General features: G+C 39.7%; 12 non-coding genes across 12 annotated transcripts; all 12 read left to right on the forward strand.

The window, feature by feature from the left end:
* Positions 1-355: 355 nt before the first annotated feature.
* On the forward strand, positions 356-427 carry TRNAP-UGG (transfer RNA proline (anticodon UGG)). Its single transcript has one exon. It is a non-coding gene; the product is annotated as a tRNA-Pro (tRNA).
* Positions 428-715: 288 nt separating this feature from the next.
* On the forward strand, positions 716-788 carry TRNAV-CAC (transfer RNA valine (anticodon CAC)). The gene has a single exon. It is a non-coding gene; the product is annotated as a tRNA-Val (tRNA).
* A 2,145-nt stretch (positions 789-2,933) lies between these two features.
* On the forward strand, positions 2,934-3,005 carry TRNAP-UGG (transfer RNA proline (anticodon UGG)). The gene has a single exon. It is a non-coding gene; the product is annotated as a tRNA-Pro (tRNA).
* Positions 3,006-3,293: 288 nt separating this feature from the next.
* TRNAV-CAC (transfer RNA valine (anticodon CAC)) lies at positions 3,294-3,366 on the forward strand. The gene has a single exon. It is a non-coding gene; the product is annotated as a tRNA-Val (tRNA).
* A 2,129-nt stretch (positions 3,367-5,495) lies between these two features.
* On the forward strand, positions 5,496-5,567 carry TRNAP-UGG (transfer RNA proline (anticodon UGG)). The gene has a single exon. It is a non-coding gene; the product is annotated as a tRNA-Pro (tRNA).
* A 288-nt stretch (positions 5,568-5,855) lies between these two features.
* On the forward strand, positions 5,856-5,928 carry TRNAV-CAC (transfer RNA valine (anticodon CAC)). The gene has a single exon. It is a non-coding gene; the product is annotated as a tRNA-Val (tRNA).
* Positions 5,929-8,135: 2,207 nt separating this feature from the next.
* TRNAP-UGG (transfer RNA proline (anticodon UGG)) lies at positions 8,136-8,207 on the forward strand. Its single transcript has one exon. It is a non-coding gene; the product is annotated as a tRNA-Pro (tRNA).
* Positions 8,208-8,495: 288 nt separating this feature from the next.
* TRNAV-CAC (transfer RNA valine (anticodon CAC)) lies at positions 8,496-8,568 on the forward strand. The gene has a single exon. It is a non-coding gene; the product is annotated as a tRNA-Val (tRNA).
* Positions 8,569-10,701: 2,133 nt separating this feature from the next.
* On the forward strand, positions 10,702-10,773 carry TRNAP-UGG (transfer RNA proline (anticodon UGG)). The gene has a single exon. It is a non-coding gene; the product is annotated as a tRNA-Pro (tRNA).
* A 288-nt stretch (positions 10,774-11,061) lies between these two features.
* Positions 11,062-11,134, forward strand: TRNAV-CAC (transfer RNA valine (anticodon CAC)). Its single transcript has one exon. It is a non-coding gene; the product is annotated as a tRNA-Val (tRNA).
* Positions 11,135-13,345: 2,211 nt separating this feature from the next.
* On the forward strand, positions 13,346-13,417 carry TRNAP-UGG (transfer RNA proline (anticodon UGG)). The gene has a single exon. It is a non-coding gene; the product is annotated as a tRNA-Pro (tRNA).
* A 288-nt stretch (positions 13,418-13,705) lies between these two features.
* TRNAV-CAC (transfer RNA valine (anticodon CAC)) lies at positions 13,706-13,778 on the forward strand. The gene has a single exon. It is a non-coding gene; the product is annotated as a tRNA-Val (tRNA).
* The last annotated feature ends 1,781 nt before the right edge of the window (positions 13,779-15,559 follow it).

The raw sequence follows: 15,559 nt of genomic DNA on the forward strand, positions 1-15,559 counted from the left end.
ATCTGTGGCCCAGCTATTCACCTTGGCATTCCGATTTGCACAAAGGGAATAAGTATTTGAGAGAAAAGGCAAAATGTGTTTCTTATGTTGTTATGAACAGCTTTTTATTCTTTCTCTTTAGGCTCTAGCCAATGCAGAAATATATAAATAACTGCTGACTTCCTGTAAGACTTGTCCAATGCTGAGAAAAAATAAAAGGGGACACTTACAAATGATAGTGCTATCGTTTGAGAAAGGGTAAGTTGACACTGAATTTCCTGTGAATTCACAGACCAAGCATGAAAAAGACCCCAGCATGATCTTCATTGCGGGCTTAGAGCTGGTATTACCTTTTCAGAGGTGAGGGTCTTTCAACGGCTCGTTGGTCTAGGGGTATGATTCTCGCTTTGGGTGCGAGAGGTCCCGGGTTCAAATCCCGGACGAGCCCTTTCATTGGTGCTCTTTTGAAGTATGCATTTCAAAGCCAATATCAATTTTCTCTTTGCAGTAGTGGATGATTATTTGCTAGAGTCTCATGCTTTTAACCTTGCCCTGCCTGAGCAAATAGGAAACATTTCTCTTTAAGCATTTTGCAAAAATGCTGAACTTGCAAGGCATATACAAGCGTTCAGATAGGGCTGTCGGGCAGGTTGCATGAAAGAAATCTAAAACCAGATGCCCTTGGAATAGTCTGTTTTGAGCAGTTTCATCACAGAAGAATCACCTGTAGGTATCTGTTTCTGTAGTGTAGTGGTTATCACGTTCGCCTCACACGCGAAAGGTCCCCGGTTCGAAACCGGGCAGAAACACTAGTTATATTGTCTTGGCTGCAATGTTGAGAGTTGCCGTTTTGCATGAAATTGTCCAGGCCCTGAAGGTGGGTTCATGCAGTCTCGTTCCAAGAAAGTGAATTCTCTTAAAAACAATAACATAATTGGCATGTGGATGTATCTGTTGATTCACAGACCTCACTTTCAAAAGAGCCCTGCATTCGGTTCAATGCTCAACCAGAACAAGCATTAACTTTGAGAATTGTTGGCACCAACAGGCCTCCTATTTTAGTGGAGTGTTTTTGGTTTTAAGTGCTGAGGCTTGGGCTCAATTCCTAGATGATCCTTCTCAAGGTGATGATACAAATGCATCGTCACCTTTTCGTTTAATGTCAGAATTGTTTATTTCCATTTGGTGGTGTATGAATGCTTTCGACAGTATGGGGATTTTTTCTAGCCTTGCATGAATAAAAGCATATCACTCCTCTTTATGTATTTTTCTAATACATTTATATTTGCATCTCCTCTCCTAGCATGCATTTTTGACTATCTTACAGGCTGTATATAATAAGTATCAATTCAGGGGCGCTTCTACTACTCAAATCACAACTGTTCTATCACGACATTGATAAGCAATCTGCATCTGCTTCTGTTGTGTATTGGTTATCATATTTACCTGACGTGTGAAAGTCCCATGTTTGACAGTGCACGTTAACAAAGAAACCAATGATTTTTATTAAAAGTTGTCTTGTGTTTTGGTTACCTTGCATCAGCCAAAACGTGCCAGAGATGACTTCATTTGCAGTCACTTGAAAAGTAGGGATTCTCAAATAAATGGCAAGAGGTTGAAACAAATCCAAAGAAATGCATGGCATATCTATGAGTAGGTGTATGCATGTATCCATATATAAAGATAGATAGATAGATAGATAGATAGAGATATAGATAGATAGATAGATAGATAGATAGCTAGATAGATAGATAGATAGATAGATAGATAGATAGATAGATAGATAGATAGATAGATAGATAGATAGATAGATAGATAGATAGATAGATATAGGGAGAGAGAGAGTGTTAATATAAACAGAGACTTTATTTTCAATCAAGCGGTATTTTCTTTCCTTTAGGAGCAGAATGTTCTGATCATCAGCGCACCAGAATGTAGTGCTTGGTTGGCAAGCATCACATATTGTGATGTGTTAGCTAAGAGTTCCATGTCCTTCAGACTCATATATTCCTCTGTAGTTGTACCTTGGTGATTCCACAAAACATGGCATCATAATCAGCATTCTACTGCCACAGAGTGGACAGAGAAACCATTTAGAATTTCCCTGAAAAAGAAAAAAAGCATACTTAGGCAGAGCTTTGTGGACAGGAAGGACATTAGAGCAAGTGAGCAATAAGCACTGCTTTTGTTAATTTACATAGGCAGAACAGAGACTGCTGGGAAAAGCCTGAAATTAAAGGCACAGAAAATGCCTGCTTCTGGAGAGAACACTAAGAAGCATTGAAAGTTTTTCCTCTGGCCCTGGCCACTCTTAAGAGGAATCCTATGATAGTCAGCAGGACCCACCCTAAAAAGGAAGGGACAGCCATTTGGACCCTTTCCACCTTTCCTTGATCGAGCCTGATCGAGCCTGATTGAGCGCTGATTGAGCGGATAAGCACATAAGCACATGTACTTCTCATTTTGGGAAGGCATTGCTTAGCTTGTTACCAGCAGCTCAGTTATGTTATGATGTTAGAGGCTATGCAAGGAATGCTTTAGTCCTGCATTAGGCAGTTTTTATTGCTTCTTGCATTCAAGAGATAGATAATTAGCCAGAATCTGTGGCCCAGCTATTCACCTTGGCATTCCGATTTGCACAAAGGGAATAAGTATTTGAGAGAAAAGGCAAAATGTGTTTCTTATGTTGTTATGAACAGCTTTTTATTCTTTCTCTTTAGGCTCTAGCCAATGCAGAAATATATAAATAACTGCTGACTTCCTGTAAGACTTGTCCAATGCTGAGAAAAAATAAAAGGGGACACTTACAAATGATAGTGCTATTGTTTGAGAAAGGGTAAGTTGACACTGAATTTCCTGTGAATTCACAGACCAAGCATGAAAAAGACCCCAGCATGATCTTCATTGCGGGCTTAGAGCTGGTATTACCTTTTCAGAGGTGAGGGTCTTTCAACGGCTCGTTGGTCTAGGGGTATGATTCTCGCTTTGGGTGCGAGAGGTCCCGGGTTCAAATCCCGGACGAGCCCTTTCATTGGTGCTCTTTTGAAGTATGCATTTCAAAGCCAATATCAATTTTCTCTTTGCAGTAGTGGATGATTATTTGCTAGAGTCTCATGCTTTTAACCTTGCCCTGCCTGAGCAAATAGGAAACATTTCTCTTTAAGCATTTTGCAAAAATGCTGAACTTGCAAGGCATATACAAGCGTTCAGATAGGGCTGTCGGGCAGGTTGCATGAAAGAAATCTAAAACCAGATGCCCTTGGAATAGTCTGTTTTGAGCAGTTTCATCACAGAAGAATCACCTGTAGGTATCTGTTTCTGTAGTGTAGTGGTTATCACGTTCGCCTCACACGCGAAAGGTCCCCGGTTCGAAACCGGGCAGAAACACTAGTTATATTGTCTTGGCTGCAATGTTGAGAGTTGCCGTTTTGCATGAAATTGTCCAGGCCCTGAAGGTGGGTTCATGCAGTCTCGTTCCAAGAAAGTGAATTCTCTTAAAAACAATAACATAATTGGCATGTGGATGTATCTGTTGATTCACAGACCTCACTTTCAAAAGAGCCCTGCATTCGGTTCAATGCTCAACCAGAACAAGCATTAACTTTGAGAATTGTTGGCACCAACAGGCCTCCTATTTTAGTGGAGTGTTTTTGGTTTTAAGTGCTGAGGCTTGGGCTCAATTCCTAGATGATCCTTCTCAAGGTGATGATACAAATGCATCGTCACCTTTTCGTTTAATGTCAGAATTGTTTATTTCCATTTGGTGGTGTATGAATGCTTTCGACAGTATGGGGATTTTTTCTAGCCTTGCATGAATAAAAGCATATCACTCCTCTTTATGTATTTTTCTAATACATTTATATTTGCATCTCCTCTCCTAGCATGCATTTTTGACTATCTTACAGGCTGTATATAATAAGTATCAATTCAGGGGCGCTTCTACTACCCAAATCACAACTGTTCTATCACGACATTGATAAGCAATCTGCATCTGCTTCTGTTGTGTATTGGTTATCATATTTACCTGACGTGTGAAAGTCCCATGTTTGACAGTGCACGTTAACAAAGAAACCAATGATTTTTATTAAAAGTTGTCTTGTGTTTTGGTTACCTTGCATCAGCCAAAACGTGCCAGAGATGACTTCATTTGCAGTCACTTGAAAAGTAGGGATTCTCAAATAAATGGCAAGAGGTTGAAACAAATCCAAAGAAATGCATGGCATATCTATGAGTAGGTGTATGCATGTATCCATATATAAAGATAGATAGATAGATAGATAGATAGAGATATAGATAGATAGATAGATAGATAGATAGATAGATAGATAGATAGATAGATAGATAGATAGATAGATAGATAGATAGATAGATAGATAGATAGATAGATAGATATAGGGAGAGAGAGAGCGTTAATATAAACAGAGACTTTATTTTCAATCAAGCGGTATTTTCTTTCCTTTAGGAGCAGAATGTTCTGATCATCAGCGCACCAGAATGTAGTGCTTGGTTGGCAAGCATCACATATTGTGATGTGTTAGCTAAGAGTTCCATGTCCTTCAGACTCATATATTCCTCTGTAGTTGTACCTTGGTGATTCCACAAAACATGGCATCATAATCAGCATTCTACTGCCACAGAGTGGACAGAGAAACCATTTAGAATTTCCCTGAAAAAGAAAAAAAGCATACTTAGGCAGAGCTTTGTGGACAGGAAGGACATTAGAGCAAGTGAGCAATAAGCACTGCTTTTGTTAATTTACATAGGCAGAACAGAGACTGCTGGGAAAAGCCTGAAATTAAAGGCACAGAAAATGCCTGCTTCTGGAGAGAACACTAAGAAGCATTGAAAGTTTTTCCTCTGACCCTGGCCACTCTTAAGAGGAATCCTATGATAGTCAGCAGGACCCACCCTAAAAAGGAAGGGACAGCCATTTGGACCCTTTCCACCTTTCCTTGATCGAGCCTGATCGAGCCTGATTGAGCGCTGATTGAGCGGATAAGCACATAAGCACATGTACTTCTTATTTTGGGAAGGCATTGCTTAGCTTGTTACCAGCAGCTCAGTTATGTTATGATGTTAGAGGCTATGCAAGGAATGCTTTAGTCCTGCATTAGGCAGTTTTTATTGCTTCTTGCATTCAAGAGATAGATAATTAGCCAGAATCTGTGGCCCAGCTATTCACCTTGGCATTCCGATTTGCACAAAGGGAATAAGTATTTGAGAGAAAAGGCAAAATGTGTTTCTTATGTTGTTATGAACAGCTTTTTATTCTTTCTCTTTAGGCTCTAGCCAATGCAGAAATATATAAATAACTGCTGACTTCCTGTAAGACTTGTCCAATGCTGAGAAAAAATAAAAGGGGACACTTACAAATGATAGTGCTATCGTTTGAGAAAGGGTAAGTTGACACTGAATTTCCTGTGAATTCACAGACCAAGCATGAAAAAGACCCCAGCATGATCTTCATTGCGGGCTTAGAGCTGGTATTACCTTTTCAGAGGTGAGGGTCTTTCAACGGCTCGTTGGTCTAGGGGTATGATTCTCGCTTTGGGTGCGAGAGATCCCGGGTTCAAATCCCGGACGAGCCCTTTCATTGGTGCTCTTTTGAAGTATGCATTTCAAAGCCAATATCAATTTTCTCTTTGCAGTAGTGGATGATTATTTGCTAGAGTCTCATGCTTTTAACCTTGCCCTGCCTGAGCAAATAGGAAACATTTCTCTTTAAGCATTTTGCAAAAATGCTGAACTTGCAAGGCATATACAAGCGTTCAGATAGGGCTGTCGGGCAGGTTGCATGAAAGAAATCTAAAACCAGATGCCCTTGGAATAGTCTGTTTTGAGCAGTTTCATCACAGAAGAATCACCTGTAGGTATCTGTTTCTGTAGTGTAGTGGTTATCACGTTCGCCTCACACGCGAAAGGTCCCCGGTTTGAAACCGGGCAGAAACACTAGTTATATTGTCTTGGCTGCAATGTTGAGAGTTGCCGTTTTGCATGAAATTGTCCAGGCCCTGAAGGTGGGTTCATGCAGTCTCGTTCCAAGAAAGTGAATTCTCTTAAAAACAATAACATAATTGGCATGTGGATGTATCTGTTGATTCACAGACCTCACTTTCAAAAGAGCCCTGCATTCGGTTCAATGCTCAACCAGAACAAGCATTAACTTTGAGAATTGTTGGCACCAACAGGCCTCCTATTTTAGTGGAGTGTTTTTGGTTTTAAGTGCTGAGGCTTGGGCTCAATTCCTAGATGATCCTTCTCAAGGTGATGATACAAATGCATCGTCACCTTTTCGTTTAATGTCAGAATTGTTTATTTCCATTTGGTGGTGTATGAATGCTTTCGACAGTATGGGGATTTTTTCTAGCCTTGCATGAATAAAAGCATATCACTCCTCTTTATGTATTTTTCTAATACATTTATATTTGCATCTCCTCTCCTAGCATGCATTTTTGACTATCTTACAGGCTGTATATAATAAGTATCAATTCAGGGGCGCTTCTACTACTCAAATCACAACTGTTCTATCACGACATTGATAAGCAATCTGCATCTGCTTCTGTTGTGTATTGGTTATCATATTTACCTGACGTGTGAAAGTCCCATGTTTGACAGTGCACGTTAACAAAGAAACCAATGATTTTTATTAAAAGTTGTCTTGTGTTTTGGTTACCTTGCATCAGCCAAAACGTGCCAGAGATGACTTCATTTGCAGTCACTTGAAAAGTAGGGATTCTCAAATAAATGGCAAGAGGTTGAAACAAATCCAAAGAAATGCATGGCATATCTATGAGTAGGTGTATGCATGTATCCATATATAAAGATAGATAGATAGATAGATAGATAGAGATATAGATAGATAGATAGATAGATAGATAGATAGATAGATAGATAGATAGATAGATAGATAGATAGATAGATAGATAGATAGATAGATAGATAGATAGATAGATAGATAGATAGATAGATAGATAGATAGATAGATAGATAGATAGATAGATAGATAGATAGATAGATATAGGGAGAGAGAGAGCGTTAATATAAACAGAGACTTTATTTTCAATCAAGCGGTATTTTCTTTCCTTTAGGAGCAGAATGTTCTGATCATCAGCGCACCAGAATGTAGTGCTTGGTTGGCAAGCATCACATATTGTGATGTGTTAGCTAAGAGTTCCATGTCCTTCAGACTCATATATTCCTCTGTAGTTGTACCTTGGTGATTCCACAAAACATGGCATCATAATCAGCATTCTACTGCCACAGAGTGGACAGAGAAACCATTTAGAATTTCCCTGAAAAAGAAAAAAAGCATACTTAGGCAGAGCTTTGTGGACAGGAAGGACATTAGAGCAAGTGAGCAATAAGCACTGCTTTTGTTAATTTACATAGGCAGAACAGAGACTGCTGGGAAAAGCCTGAAATTAAAGGCACAGAAAATGCCTGCTTCTGGAGAGAACACTAAGAAGCATTGAAAGTTTTTCCTCTGACCCTGGCCACTCTTAAGAGGAATCCTATGATAGTCAGCAGGACCCACCCTAAAAAGGAAGGGACAGCCATTTGGACCCTTTCCACCTTTCCTTGATCGAGCCTGATTGAGCGCTGATTGAGCGGATAAGCACATAAGCACATAAGCACATAAGCACATAAGCACATGTACTTCTTATTTTGGGAAGGCATTGCTTAGCTTGTTACCAGCAGCTCAGTTATGTTATGATGTTAGAGGCTATGCAAGGAATGCTTTAGTCCTGCATTAGGCAGTTTTTATTGCTTCTTGCATTCAAGAGATAGATAATTAGCCAGAATCTGTGGCCCAGCTATTCACCTTGGCATTCCGATTTGCACAAAGGGAATAAGTATTTGAGAGAAAAGGCAAAATGTGTTTCTTATGTTGTTATGAACAGCTTTTTATTCTTTCTCTTTAGGCTCTAGCCAATGCAGAAATATATAAATAACTGCTGACTTCCTGTAAGACTTGTCCAATGCTGAGAAAAAATAAAAGGGGACACTTACAAATGATAGTGCTATCGTTTGAGAAAGGGTAAGTTGACACTGAATTTCCTGTGAATTCACAGACCAAGCATGAAAAAGACCCCAGCATGATCTTCATTGCGGGCTTAGAGCTGGTATTACCTTTTCAGAGGTGAGGGTCTTTCAACGGCTCGTTGGTCTAGGGGTATGATTCTCGCTTTGGGTGCGAGAGGTCCCGGGTTCAAATCCCGGACGAGCCCTTTCATTGGTGCTCTTTTGAAGTATGCATTTCAAAGCCAATATCAATTTTCTCTTTGCAGTAGTGGATGATTATTTGCTAGAGTCTCATGCTTTTAACCTTGCCCTGCCTGAGCAAATAGGAAACATTTCTCTTTAAGCATTTTGCAAAAATGCTGAACTTGCAAGGCATATACAAGCGTTCAGATAGGGCTGTCGGGCAGGTTGCATGAAAGAAATCTAAAACCAGATGCCCTTGGAATAGTCTGTTTTGAGCAGTTTCATCACAGAAGAATCACCTGTAGGTATCTGTTTCTGTAGTGTAGTGGTTATCACGTTCGCCTCACACGCGAAAGGTCCCCGGTTCGAAACCGGGCAGAAACACTAGTTATATTGTCTTGGCTGCAATGTTGAGAGTTGCCGTTTTGCATGAAATTGTCCAGGCCCTGAAGGTGGGTTCATGCAGTCTCGTTCCAAGAAAGTGAATTCTCTTAAAAACAATAACATAATTGGCATGTGGATGTATCTGTTGATTCACAGACCTCACTTTCAAAAGAGCCCTGCATTCGGTTCAATGCTCAACCAGAACAAGCATTAACTTTGAGAATTGTTGGCACCAACAGGCCTCCTATTTTAGTGGAGTGTTTTTGGTTTTAAGTGCTGAGGCTTGGGCTCAATTCCTAGATGATCCTTCTCAAGGTGATGATACAAATGCATCGTCACCTTTTCGTTTAATGTCAGAATTGTTTATTTCCATTTGGTGGTGTATGAATGCTTTCGACAGTATGGGGATTTTTTCTAGCCTTGCATGAATAAAAGCATATCACTCCTCTTTATGTATTTTTCTAATACATTTATATTTGCATCTCCTCTCCTAGCATGCATTTTTGACTATCTTACAGGCTGTATATAATAAGTATCAATTCAGGGGCGCTTCTACTACCCAAATCACAACTGTTCTATCACGACATTGATAAGCAATCTGCATCTGCTTCTGTTGTGTATTGGTTATCATATTTACCTGACGTGTGAAAGTCCCATGTTTGACAGTGCACGTTAACAAAGAAACCAATGATTTTTATTAAAAGTTGTCTTGTGTTTTGGTTACCTTGCATCAGCCAAAACGTGCCAGAGATGACTTCATTTGCAGTCACTTGAAAAGTAGGGATTCTCAAATAAATGGCAAGAGGTTGAAACAAATCCAAAGAAATGCATGGCATATCTATGAGTAGGTGTATGCATGTATCCATATATAAAGATAGATAGATAGATAGATAGATAGAGATATAGATAGATAGATAGATAGATAGATAGATAGATAGATAGATAGATAGATAGATAGATAGATAGATAGATAGATAGATAGATAGATAGATAGATAGATAGATAGATATAGGGAGAGAGAGAGCGTTAATATAAACAGAGACTTTATTTTCAATCAAGCGGTATTTTCTTTCCTTTAGGAGCAGAATGTTCTGATCATCAGCGCACCAGAATGTAGTGCTTGGTTGGCAAGCATCACATATTGTGATGTGTTAGCTAAGAGTTCCATGTCCTTCAGACTCATATATTCCTCTGTAGTTGTACCTTGGTGATTCCACAAAACATGGCATCATAATCAGCATTCTACTGCCACAGAGTGGACAGAGAAACCATTTAGAATTTCCCTGAAAAAGAAAAAAAGCATACTTAGGCAGAGCTTTGTGGACAGGAAGGACATTAGAGCAAGTGAGCAATAAGCACTGCTTTTGTTAATTTACATAGGCAGAACAGAGACTGCTGGGAAAAGCCTGAAATTAAAGGCACAGAAAATGCCTGCTTCTGGAGAGAACACTAAGAAGCATTGAAAGTTTTTCCTCTGACCCTGGCCACTCTTAAGAGGAATCCTATGATAGTCAGCAGGACCCACCCTAAAAAGGAAGGGACAGCCATTTGGACCCTTTCCACCTTTCCTTGATCGAGCCTGATCGAGCCTGATTGAGCGCTGATTGAGCGGATAAGCACATAAGCACATGTACTTCTTATTTTGGGAAGGCATTGCTTAGCTTGTTACCAGCAGCTCAGTTATGTTATGATGTTAGAGGCTATGCAAGGAATGCTTTAGTCCTGCATTAGGCAGTTTTTATTGCTTCTTGCATTCAAGAGATAGATAATTAGCCAGAATCTGTGGCCCAGCTATTCACCTTGGCATTCCGATTTGCACAAAGGGAATAAGTATTTGAGAGAAAAGGCAAAATGTGTTTCTTATGTTGTTATGAACAGCTTTTTATTCTTTCTCTTTAGGCTCTAGCCAATGCAGAAATATATAAATAACTGCTGACTTCCTGTAAGACTTGTCCAATGCTGAGAAAAAATAAAAGGGGACACTTACAAATGATAGTGCTATCGTTTGAGAAAGGGTAAGTTGACACTGAATTTCCTGTGAATTCACAGACCAAGCATGAAAAAGACCCCAGCATGATCTTCATTGCGGGCTTAGAGCTGGTATTACCTTTTCAGAGGTGAGGGTCTTTCAACGGCTCGTTGGTCTAGGGGTATGATTCTCGCTTTGGGTGCGAGAGATCCCGGGTTCAAATCCCGGACGAGCCCTTTCATTGGTGCTCTTTTGAAGTATGCATTTCAAAGCCAATATCAATTTTCTCTTTGCAGTAGTGGATGATTATTTGCTAGAGTCTCATGCTTTTAACCTTGCCCTGCCTGAGCAAATAGGAAACATTTCTCTTTAAGCATTTTGCAAAAATGCTGAACTTGCAAGGCATATACAAGCGTTCAGATAGGGCTGTCGGGCAGGTTGCATGAAAGAAATCTAAAACCAGATGCCCTTGGAATAGTCTGTTTTGAGCAGTTTCATCACAGAAGAATCACCTGTAGGTATCTGTTTCTGTAGTGTAGTGGTTATCACGTTCGCCTCACACGCGAAAGGTCCCCGGTTTGAAACCGGGCAGAAACACTAGTTATATTGTCTTGGCTGCAATGTTGAGAGTTGCCGTTTTGCATGAAATTGTCCAGGCCCTGAAGGTGGGTTCATGCAGTCTCGTTCCAAGAAAGTGAATTCTCTTAAAAACAATAACATAATTGGCATGTGGATGTATCTGTTGATTCACAGACCTCACTTTCAAAAGAGCCCTGCATTCGGTTCAATGCTCAACCAGAACAAGCATTAACTTTGAGAATTGTTGGCACCAACAGGCCTCCTATTTTAGTGGAGTGTTTTTGGTTTTAAGTGCTGAGGCTTGGGCTCAATTCCTAGATGATCCTTCTCAAGGTGATGATACAAATGCATCGTCACCTTTTCGTTTAATGTCAGAATTGTTTATTTCCATTTGGTGGTGTATGAATGCTTTCGACAGTATGGGGATTTTTTCTAGCCTTGCATGAATAAAAGCATATCACTCCTCTTTATGTATTTTTCTAATACATTTATATTTGCATCTCCTCTCCTAGCATGCATTTTTGACTATCTTACAGGCTGTATATAATAAGTATCAATTCAGGGGCGCTTCTACTACTCAAATCACAACTGTTCTATCACGACATTGATAAGCAATCTGCATCTGCTTCTGTTGTGTATTGGTTATCATATTTACCTGACGTGTGAAAGTCCCATGTTTGACAGTGCACGTTAACAAAGAAACCAATGATTTTTATTAAAAGTTGTCTTGTGTTTTGGTTACCTTGCATCAGCCAAAACGTGCCAGAGATGACTTCATTTGCAGTCACTTGAAAAGTAGGGATTCTCAAATAAATGGCAAGAGGTTGAAACAAATCCAAAGAAATGCATGGCATATCTATGAGTAGGTGTATGCATGTATCCATATATAAAGATAGATAGATAGATAGATAGATAGAGATATAGATAGATAGATAGATAGATAGATAGATAGATAGATAGATAGATAGATAGATAGATAGATAGATAGATAGATAGATAGATAGATAGATAGATAGATAGATAGATAGATAGATAGATAGATAGATAGATAGATAGATAGATAGATAGATAGATAGATAGATAGATAGATATAGGGAGAGAGAGAGCGTTAATATAAACAGAGACTTTATTTTCAATCAAGCGGTATTTTCTTTCCTTTAGGAGCAGAATGTTCTGATCATCAGCGCACCAGAATGTAGTGCTTGGTTGGCAAGCATCACATATTGTGATGTGTTAGCTAAGAGTTCCATGTCCTTCAGACTCATATATTCCTCTGTAGTTGTACCTTGGTGATTCCACAAAACATGGCATCATAATCAGCATTCTACTGCCACAGAGTGGACAGAGAAACCATTTAGAATTTCCCTGAAAAAGAAAAAAAGCATACTTAGGCAGAGCTTTGTGGACAGGAAGGACATTAGAGCAAGTGAGCAATAAGCACTGCTTTTGTTAATTTACATAGGCAGAACAGAGACTGCTGGGAAAAGCCTGAAATTAAAGGCACAGAAAATGCCTGCTTCTGGAGAGAACACTAAGAAGCATTGAAAGTTTTTCCTCTGACCCTGGCCACTCTTAAGAGGAATCCTATGATAGTCAGCAGGACCCACCCTAAAAAGGAAGGGACAGCCATTTGGACCCTTTCCACCTTTCCTTGATCGAGCCTGATTGAGCGCTGATTGAGCGGATAAGCACATAAGCACATAAGCACATAAGCACATAAGCACATGTACTTCTTATTTTGGGAAGGCATTGCTTAGCTTGTTACCAGCAGCTCAGTTATGTTATGATGTTAGAGGCTATGCAAGGAATGCTTTAGTCCTGCATTAGGCAGTTTTTATTGCTTCTTGCATTCAAGAGATAGATAATTAGCCAGAATCTGTGGCCCAGCTATTCACCTTGGCATTCCGATTTGCACAAAGGGAATAAGTATTTGAGAGAAAAGGCAAAATGTGTTTCTTATGTTGTTATGAACAGCTTTTTATTCTTTCTCTTTAGGCTCTAGCCAATGCAGAAATATATAAATAACTGCTGACTTCCTGTAAGACTTGTCCAATGCTGAGAAAAAATAAAAGGGGACACTTACAAATGATAGTGCTATCGTTTGAGAAAGGGTAAGTTGACACTGAATTTCCTGTGAATTCACAGACCAAGCATGAAAAAGACCCCAGCATGATCTTCATTGCGGGCTTAGAGCTGGTATTACCTTTTCAGAGGTGAGGGTCTTTCAACGGCTCGTTGGTCTAGGGGTATGATTCTCGCTTTGGGTGCGAGAGGTCCCGGGTTCAAATCCCGGACGAGCCCTTTCATTGGTGCTCTTTTGAAGTATGCATTTCAAAGCCAATATCAATTTTCTCTTTGCAGTAGTGGATGATTATTTGCTAGAGTCTCATGCTTTTAACCTTGCCCTGCCTGAGCAAATAGGAAACATTTCTCTTTAAGCATTTTGCAAAAATGCTGAACTTGCAAGGCATATACAAGCGTTCAGATAGGGCTGTCGGGCAGGTTGCATGAAAGAAATCTAAAACCAGATGCCCTTGGAATAGTCTGTTTTGAGCAGTTTCATCACAGAAGAATCACCTGTAGGTATCTGTTTCTGTAGTGTAGTGGTTATCACGTTCGCCTCACACGCGAAAGGTCCCCGGTTCGAAACCGGGCAGAAACACTAGTTATATTGTCTTGGCTGCAATGTTGAGAGTTGCCGTTTTGCATGAAATTGTCCAGGCCCTGAAGGTGGGTTCATGCAGTCTCGTTCCAAGAAAGTGAATTCTCTTAAAAACAATAACATAATTGGCATGTGGATGTATCTGTTGATTCACAGACCTCACTTTCAAAAGAGCCCTGCATTCGGTTCAATGCTCAACCAGAACAAGCATTAACTTTGAGAATTGTTGGCACCAACAGGCCTCCTATTTTAGTGGAGTGTTTTTGGTTTTAAGTGCTGAGGCTTGGGCTCAATTCCTAGATGATCCTTCTCAAGGTGATGATACAAATGCATCGTCACCTTTTCGTTTAATGTCAGAATTGTTTATTTCCATTTGGTGGTGTATGAATGCTTTCGACAGTATGGGGATTTTTTCTAGCCTTGCATGAATAAAAGCATATCACTCCTCTTTATGTATTTTTCTAATACATTTATATTTGCATCTCCTCTCCTAGCATGCATTTTTGACTATCTTACAGGCTGTATATAATAAGTATCAATTCAGGGGCGCTTCTACTACCCAAATCACAACTGTTCTATCACGACATTGATAAGCAATCTGCATCTGCTTCTGTTGTGTATTGGTTATCATATTTACCTGACGTGTGAAAGTCCCATGTTTGACAGTGCACGTTAACAAAGAAACCAATGATTTTTATTAAAAGTTGTCTTGTGTTTTGGTTACCTTGCATCAGCCAAAACGTGCCAGAGATGACTTCATTTGCAGTCACTTGAAAAGTAGGGATTCTCAAATAAATGGCAAGAGGTTGAAACAAATCCAAAGAAATGCATGGCATATCTATGAGTAGGTGTATGCATGTATCCATATATAAAGATAGATAGATAGATAGATAGATAGAGATATAGATAGATAGATAGATAGATAGATAGATAGATAGATAGATAGATAGATAGATAGATAGATAGATAGATAGATAGATAGATAGATAGATAGATATAGGGAGAGAGAGAGCGTTAATATAAACAGAGACTTTATTTTCAATCAAGCGGTATTTTCTTTCCTTTAGGAGCAGAATGTTCTGATCATCAGCGCACCAGAATGTAGTGCTTGGTTGGCAAGCATCACATATTGTGATGTGTTAGCTAAGAGTTCCATGTCCTTCAGACTAATATATTCCTCTGTAGTTGTACCTTGGTGATTCCACAAAACATGGCATCATAATCAGCATTCTACTGCCACAGAGTGGACAGAGAAACCATTTAGAATTTCCCTGAAAAAGAAAAAAAGCATACTTAGGCAGAGCTTTGTGGACAGGAAGGACATTAGAGCAAGTGAGCAATAAGCACTGCTTTTGTTAATTTACATAGGCAGAACAGAGACTGCTGGGAAAAGCCTGAAATTAAAGGCACAGAAAATGCCTGCTTCTGGAGAGAACACTAAGAAGCATTGAAAGTTTTTCCTCTGACCCTGGCCACTCTTAAGAGGAATCCTATGATAGTCAGCAGGACCCACCCTAAAAAGGAAGGGACAGCCATTTGGACCCTTTCCACCTTTCCTTGATCGAGCCTGATCGAGCCTGATTGAGCGCTGATTGAGCGGATAAGCACATAAGCACATGTACTTCTTATTTTGGGAAGGCATTGCTTAGCTTGTTACCAGCAGCTCAGTTATGTTATGATGTTAGAGGCTATGCAAGGAATGCTTTAGTCCTGCATTAGGCAGTTTTTATTGCTTCTTGCATTCAAGAGATAGATAATTAGCCAGAATCTGTGGCCCAGCT

This window comes from Lissotriton helveticus, chromosome 8, assembly GCF_964261635.1.
Source record: "Lissotriton helveticus chromosome 8, aLisHel1.1, whole genome shotgun sequence".
NCBI lineage: Eukaryota > Metazoa > Chordata > Amphibia > Caudata > Salamandridae > Lissotriton > Lissotriton helveticus.